We start from the raw sequence: 7,265 nt of genomic DNA on the forward strand, positions 1-7,265 counted from the left end.
CAGCAGAGATATGAGCTAGCAGTTAGACTTCTTTTGACCAAGATTGATTTTGGCAAATTTTGAGAATGGTTGATCATTCATTGAACTCACATGAATGTAACATAGATGGTAAATTATGTAATTAATTCTGATGCCTAAAGCCAACATAACTATTCGTATGCCGTATTCCTACATATGACTTGCTCACATGTTCCTTTTCTTCTACAGCACAGTGAAGATCACTTGATGTTACATTTGCTTTCTTAGAGATCACAGAAGCAAAACAGGAATTTAAAAGTTCAGTCTTCACAACATCAGTATTGACCACTTTACCCTTTTCATCCTTTAAAAATCCTATAGCATCTTTGGTTTTTCTTTAAATTTTGATTTACTTCCAAAATCCTTTATTATTGCTTTTGGTCTCTCTTGCAAGCCTCACTTCATTACTGGCTTTAGCTCTTCTAACGCTAGCCCAGCTTTCCCTGCAGACAGCATTATATTCTTCTTTAGATATGAACCCTTCTTTCCATTTGATACTCATTTCTTTTTTCCTTTTTAGCAAGCTTTTAAGTTCAGTATTCAGCCATCCTGGTCTCCATAAATGCTTTCCATTCTTCCTTTTTTTCGGGATTGTTACTGATTGTGCAGTGAGAAATAAATTTAGCAAAATCTCCCATCCTTCCTGGACATTTCTTTCCTTTAGAACATCCTACCTTTCCTTCCTTTTTACTGAGTCCATTAAAAACTGCCTTTCTACAGTCCAATCTTAAAATCTCAGTTTTCGCAGGTTTTCCAACTTTTGTAGTTCAAAAGTATAGGATAGAATTGTCGCTGCCTCCTAAATTCTCTATCCCCTTTACTTACTCAACTGTTTCCTAATTTTTTGGTAAAAATTAGATGCAAATAAATAATGGCTGCGGTGAGATTTGAACCCATGCCTCCACAGAGACTGGAGCCTTAATCGAGCACCTTAGACCGCTCGGCCACGCTACCTCATACAGATTTTCAAACTTATTTAAATCAGAAATTTGCTAATGATATAAGTTGCAGAAAACATTGTATAACTAATTAGACAAAAATACAAATGTTATTATGCATGAGCAACGTAATTATCAGGGATTTGTTTGTACATTGACTCTGGGGCACCATTTTACATAACATATGACTTGTATCCAGATATTTAACTAATCTTTCCTCTGTTGGCTCATCCGCTAATTTTTAGATATCGCTGAATTAGGTGGTATAGATTACTTGCTATGATCTCCCATATACAGGACACTCAAACATGAAGGATTCCTACACCCCTGCCTGTACGTAACAGATAATCAGAAGCAGCAACAAGGAAGACATTATACAGCAGTGCAGAGCAATGTAGCTATGAGTTCATCACTAGGGTGACTTACTGGAAAGCAGCAGAAGCAGCATGGCTCTGTTTATGTTTGCTAATCACTCTACTCATCATGTATTGATAATCCTAAAAAGGCATCAGGGATATGAGCTAGCAGTTAGACTTCTTTTGACCAAGATTGATCTTGGCAAATTTTGAGAATGGTTGATCATTGATTGAACTGACATGGATTTAACATAGATGGTAAATTATGTAGTTAATTCTGATGCCTAAAGCCAACATGACTATTCATATGCCGTATTCATACGTATGACTTGCTCACATGTTCCTTTTCTTCTGCAGCACAGTGAAGATCACTTGATGTTACATTTGCTTTCTTATAGAACACAGAAGCAAAACAGGAATTTAAAAGTTCAGTCTTCTCAACATCATTATTGACCACTTTACCCTTTTCATCCTTTAAAAATCCTATAGCATCTTGGCTTTTCTTTAACTTTTGACTTACTTCCAAAATCCTTTCTTATTGCTTTTGGTCGCTCTTGCAAGCCTCACTTCATTACTGGCTTTAGCTCTTCTAACGCTAGCCCAGCTTTCCCTGCAGACAGCATTATATTCTTCTTTAGATATGAACCCTTCTTTTCATTTGATATTCATTTCTTTGTTCCTTTTTAGCAAGCTTTTAAGTTCAGTATTCAGCCATCCTGGTCTCCATAAATGCTTTCCATTCTTCCTTCTTTTCGGGATTGTTACTGATTGTGCAGTGAGAATTAAATTTAGCAAAATCTCCCATCCTTCCTGGACATTTCTTTCCTTTAGAACATCCTACTTTTCCTTCCTTTTTACTGAGTCCATTAAAAACTGCCTTTCTACAGTCCAATCTTAAAATCTCAGTTTTCGCAGGTTTTCCACCTTTTGTAGTTCAAAAGTATAGGATAAAATTACCGCTGCATCCTAAATTCTCAACCCCCTATACTTCCTCAACTGTTTCCCAATTTTTGGTAAAAATTAGATGCAAATAAATAATGGCAGCAGTGGGATTTGAACCCACGCCTCCAGAGAGACTGGAGCCTTAATCAAGCGCCTTAGACCGCTCGGCCACGCTACCTCATACGGATGTTCAAACTTATTTAAATCAGAAATTTGCTAATGATATAAGTTGCGGAAAACATTGTATAACTAATTAGACAAAAATACAAATGTTATTATGCATAAGCAACGTAGTTATCAGGGAGTGGTTTGCACATTGACTCTGGGGCGCCATTTTACAAAACATATGACTTGTATCCAGATATTTAACTAATGTTTCCTCTGTTGGCTCATCCGCTAATTTTTAGATATCACTGTATTAGGTGGTATAGATTACTTGCTATGATCTCCCATATATAGGACACTCAAACATGAAGGATTCCTGCACCCCTGCCTGTACGTAACAGATAATCAGAAGCAGCAACAAGGAAGACATTATACAGCAGTGCAGAGCAATGTAGCTATGAGTTCATCACTAGGGTGACTTACTGGAAAGCAGTAGAAGCAGCATGGCTCTGTTTATGTTTGCTAATCACTCTACTCATCATGCATTGATAATCCTAAAAAGGCATCAGGGATATGAGCTAGCAGTTAGACTTCTTTTGACCAAGATTGATCTTGGCATATTTTGAGAATGGTTGATCATTGATTGAACTGACATGGATTTAAAATAGATGGTAAATTATGTAGTTAATTCTGATGCCTAAAGCCAACATGACTATTCATATGCCGTATTCATACGTATGACTTGCTCACATGTTCCTTTTCTTCTGCAGCACAGTGAAGATCACTTGATGTTACATTTGCTTTCTTAGAGAACACAGAAGCAAAACAGGAATTTCAAAGTTCAGTCTTCTCAACATCATTATTGACCACTTTACCCTTTTCATCCTTTAAAAATCCTATAGCATCTTGGCTTTTCTTTAACTTTTGACTTACTTCCAAAATCCTTTCTTATTGCTTTTGGTCGCTCTTGCAAGCCTCACTTCATTACTGGCTTTAGCTCTTCTAACGCTAGCCCAGCTTTCCCTGCAGACAGCATTATATTCTTCTTTAGATATGAACCCTTCTTTTCATTTGATATTCATTTCTTTGTTCCTTTTTAGCAAGCTTTTAAGTTCAGTATTCAGCCATCCTGGTCTCCATAAATGCTATCCATTCTTCCTTCTTTTCGGGATTGTTACTGATTGTGCAGTGAGAATTAAATTTAGCAAAATCTCCCATCCTTCCTGGACATTTCTTTCCTTTAGAACATCCTACTTTTCCTTCCTTTTTACTGAGTCCATTAAAAACTGCCTTTCTACAGTCCAATCTTAAAATCTCAGTTTTCGCAGGTTTTCCACCTTTTGTAGTTCAAAAGTATAGGATAAAATTACCGCTGCCTCCTAAATTCTCAACCGTTTCCCAATTTTTGGTAAAAATTAGATGCAAATAAATAATGGCAGCGGTGGGATTTGAACCCACGCCTCCAGAGAGACTGGAGCCTTAATCCAGCGCCTTAGACCGCTCGGCCACGCTACCTCATACGGATGTTCAAACTTATTTAAATCAGAAATTTGCTAATGATATAAGTTGCGGAAAACATTGTATAACTAATTAGACAAAAATACAAATGTTATTATGCATGAGCAACGTAGTTATCAGGGAGTGGTTTGCACATTGACTCTGGGGCGCCATTTTACAAAACATATGACTTGTATCCAGATATTTAACTAATCTTTCCTCTGTTGGCTCATCCGCTAATTTTTAGATATCACTGTATTAGGTGGTATAGATTACTTGCTATGATCTCCCATATATAGGACACTCAAACATGAAGGATTCCTACACCCCTGCCTGTACGTAACAGATAATCAGAAGCAGCAGCAAGGAAGACATTATACAGCAGTGCAGAGCAATGTAGCTATGAGTTCATCACTAGGGTGACTTACTGGAAAGCAGCAGAAGCAGCATGGCTCTGTGTATGTTTGCTAATCACTCTGCTCATCCTGTATTGATAACCCTACAAAAGGCTGCAGGGATATGAGCTAGCAGTTAGACTTCTTTTGACCAAGATTGATTTTTGGCAAATTTTGAGAATGGTTGATCATTGATTGAACTGACATGGATGTAACATAGATGGTAAATTATGTAATTAATTCTGATGCCTAAAGCTAACATGACCACTCATATGCAGTATTCATATGTATGACTTTTTCACATGTTCCTTTTCTTCTACAGCACAGTGAAGATCACTTGATGTTACATTTGCTTTCTTAGAGAACAGAGAAGCCAAATAGGAATTTAAAAGTTCAGTCTTCTCAACATCATTATTGACCACATTACCCTTTTCATCTTTTAAAAATCCTATAGCAACTTTGGCTTTTCTTTAACTTTTGACTTACTTCCAAAATCCTTTCTTATTGCTTTTGGTCTCTATTGCAAGCCTCAATTCATTACTGGCTTTCACTCTTCTAACGCTAGCCCAGCTTTCCCTGCAGACAGCATTATATTCTTCTTTAGATATGAACCCTTCTTTCCATGTGATACTCATTTCTTTGTTCCTTTTTAGCAATCTTTTAAGTTCAGTATTCAGCCATCCTGGTCTCAATAAATGCTTTCCATTCTTCCTTCTTTTCGGGATTGTTACTGATTGTGCAGTGAGAATTAAATTTAGCAAAATCTCCCATCCTTCCTGGACATTTCTTTAATTTAGAACATCCTACCTTTCCTTCCTTTTTACTGAGTCCATTAAAAACTGCCTTACTACAGTCCAATCTTAAAATCTCAGTTTTCGCAGGTTTTCCTCCTTTTGTAGTTCAAAATTATAGGATAGCATGATCGCTGCCTCCTAAGTTCTCAACCCCCTTTACTTCCTCAACCGTTTCCTAATTTTTGGTAAAAATTAGATCGAAATAAATAATGGCAGTGGTGGGATTTGAACCTCCGCCTCCAGAGAGACTGGAGCCTAAATCCAGCGCCTTGGACCGCTCAGCCACGCTACCTCTTACATATGTTTAATGTTATTTATATCAAAAGTTTGCTTTTGATGTAAGTGGCAGAAAATATTTTATATCCAATATGACAAAAAGACAAATGTTATTATGCAACAGCAACGTAATTATTAGGGATTTGTTTGTACATTGACTCTGGGGCACCATTTTACAAAACATATGACTTGTATCCAGATATTTAACTAATCTTTCTTCTGTTGGCTCATCTGCTAATTTTTAGATATCACTGAATTAGGTGGTATAGATTACTTGCTATGATCTCCCATATACAGGACCCTCAAACATGAAGGATTCCTACACCCCTGCCTGTACGTAACAGGTAATCAGAAGCAGCAGCAAGGAAGACATTATACAGCAGTGCAGAGCAGTGTAGCTATGAATCCTTCACTAGGGTGACTTACTGGAAAGCAGCAGAAGCAGCATGGCTCTGTTTATGTTTGCTAATCACTCTACTCATCCTGTTTTGATAATCCTAAAAAGGCAGCAGAGATATGAGCTAGCAGTTAGACTTCTTTTGACCAAGATTGATTTTGGCAAATTTTGAGAATGGTTGATCATTGATTGAACTGACATGGATGTAACATAGATGGTAAATTATGTAGTTAATTCTGATGCCTAAAGCCAACATGACTATTCATATGCCGTATTCATACGTATGACTTTCTCACATGTTCCTTTTCTTCTACAGCACAGTGAAGATCACTTGATGTTACATTTGCTTTCTTCGAGAACACAGAAGCAAAACAGGAATTTAAAAGTTCAGTCTTCTCAACATCATTATTGACCACTTTACCCTTTTCATCCTTTAAAAATCCTATAGCATCTTTGGCTTTTCTTTAACTTTTGACTTACTTCCAAAATCCTTTCTTATTGCTTTTGGTCTCTCTTGCAAGCCTCACTTCATTACTGGCTTTAGCTCTTCTAACGCTAGCCCACCTTTCCCTGCAGACAGCATCATATTCTTCTTTAGATATGAACCCTTCTTTTCATTTGATATTCATTTCTTTGTTCCTTTTTAGCAAGCTTTTAAGTTCAGTATTCAGCCATCCTGGTCTCCATAAATGCTTTCCATTCTTCCTTCTTTTTGGGATTGTTACTGATTGTGCAGTGAGAGTTTAATTTAGCAAAATCTCCCATCCTTCCTGGACATTTCTTTCCTTTAGAACATCCTACTTTTCCTTGCTTTTTACTGAGTCCATTAAAAACTGCCTTTCTACGGTCCAATCTTAAAATCTCAGTTTTTGCAGGTTTTCCACCTTTTGTAGTTCAAAAATACAGGATAAAATTACCGCTGCCTCCTAAATTCTCAACCCACTATACTTCCTCAACTGTTTGCTAATTTTTGGTAAAAATTAGATCCAAATAAATAATGGCAGCAGGGGGATTTGAACCCACACATCCAGAGAGACTGGAACCTTAATCCAGCGTCTTAGACTGCTCGGCCACGCTACCTCATACGGATGTTCAAACTGATTTAAATCAGAAATTTGCTAATGATATAAGTGGGGGAAAACATTGTATAACTAATTAGACAAAAATACAAATGTTATTATGCATGAGCAACGCAGTTATCAGGGATTTGTTTGTACATTGACTCTGGGGCACCATTTTACAAAACATATGACTTGTATCCAGATATTTAACTAATCTTTCCTCTGTTGGCTCATCCGCTAATTTTTAGATATCACTGAATTAGGTGGTATAGATTACTTGCTATGATCTCCCATATACAGGACCCTCAAACATGAAGGATTCCTACACCCCTGCCTGTACGTAACAGATAATCAGAAGGAGCAGCAAGGAAGACATTATACAGCAGTGCAGAGCAATGTAGCTATGAGTTCATTACTAGGGTGACTTACTGGAAAGCAGCAGAAGCAGCATGGCTCTGTTTATGTTTGCTAATCACTCTACTCATC

At 37.2% G+C, this 7,265-nt stretch overlaps 2 non-coding genes across 2 annotated transcripts; both read right to left on the bottom strand.

Annotated features, from left to right (window-relative positions):
* Positions 1-2,350: 2,350 nt before the first annotated feature.
* On the bottom strand, positions 2,351-2,432 carry TRNAL-AAG (transfer RNA leucine (anticodon AAG)). The gene has a single exon. It is a non-coding gene; the product is annotated as a tRNA-Leu (tRNA).
* Positions 2,433-3,792: 1,360 nt separating this feature from the next.
* On the bottom strand, positions 3,793-3,874 carry TRNAL-AAG (transfer RNA leucine (anticodon AAG)). Its single transcript has one exon. It is a non-coding gene; the product is annotated as a tRNA-Leu (tRNA).
* Positions 3,875-7,265: the final 3,391 nt, after the last annotated feature.

The sequence above is a fragment of the Phyllobates terribilis genome, unplaced genomic scaffold (assembly GCF_046119375.1).
Source record: "Phyllobates terribilis strain yellow unplaced genomic scaffold, ASM4611937v1 Scaffold_11__3_contigs__length_659146591, whole genome shotgun sequence".
Lineage (NCBI taxonomy): Eukaryota > Metazoa > Chordata > Amphibia > Anura > Dendrobatidae > Phyllobates > Phyllobates terribilis.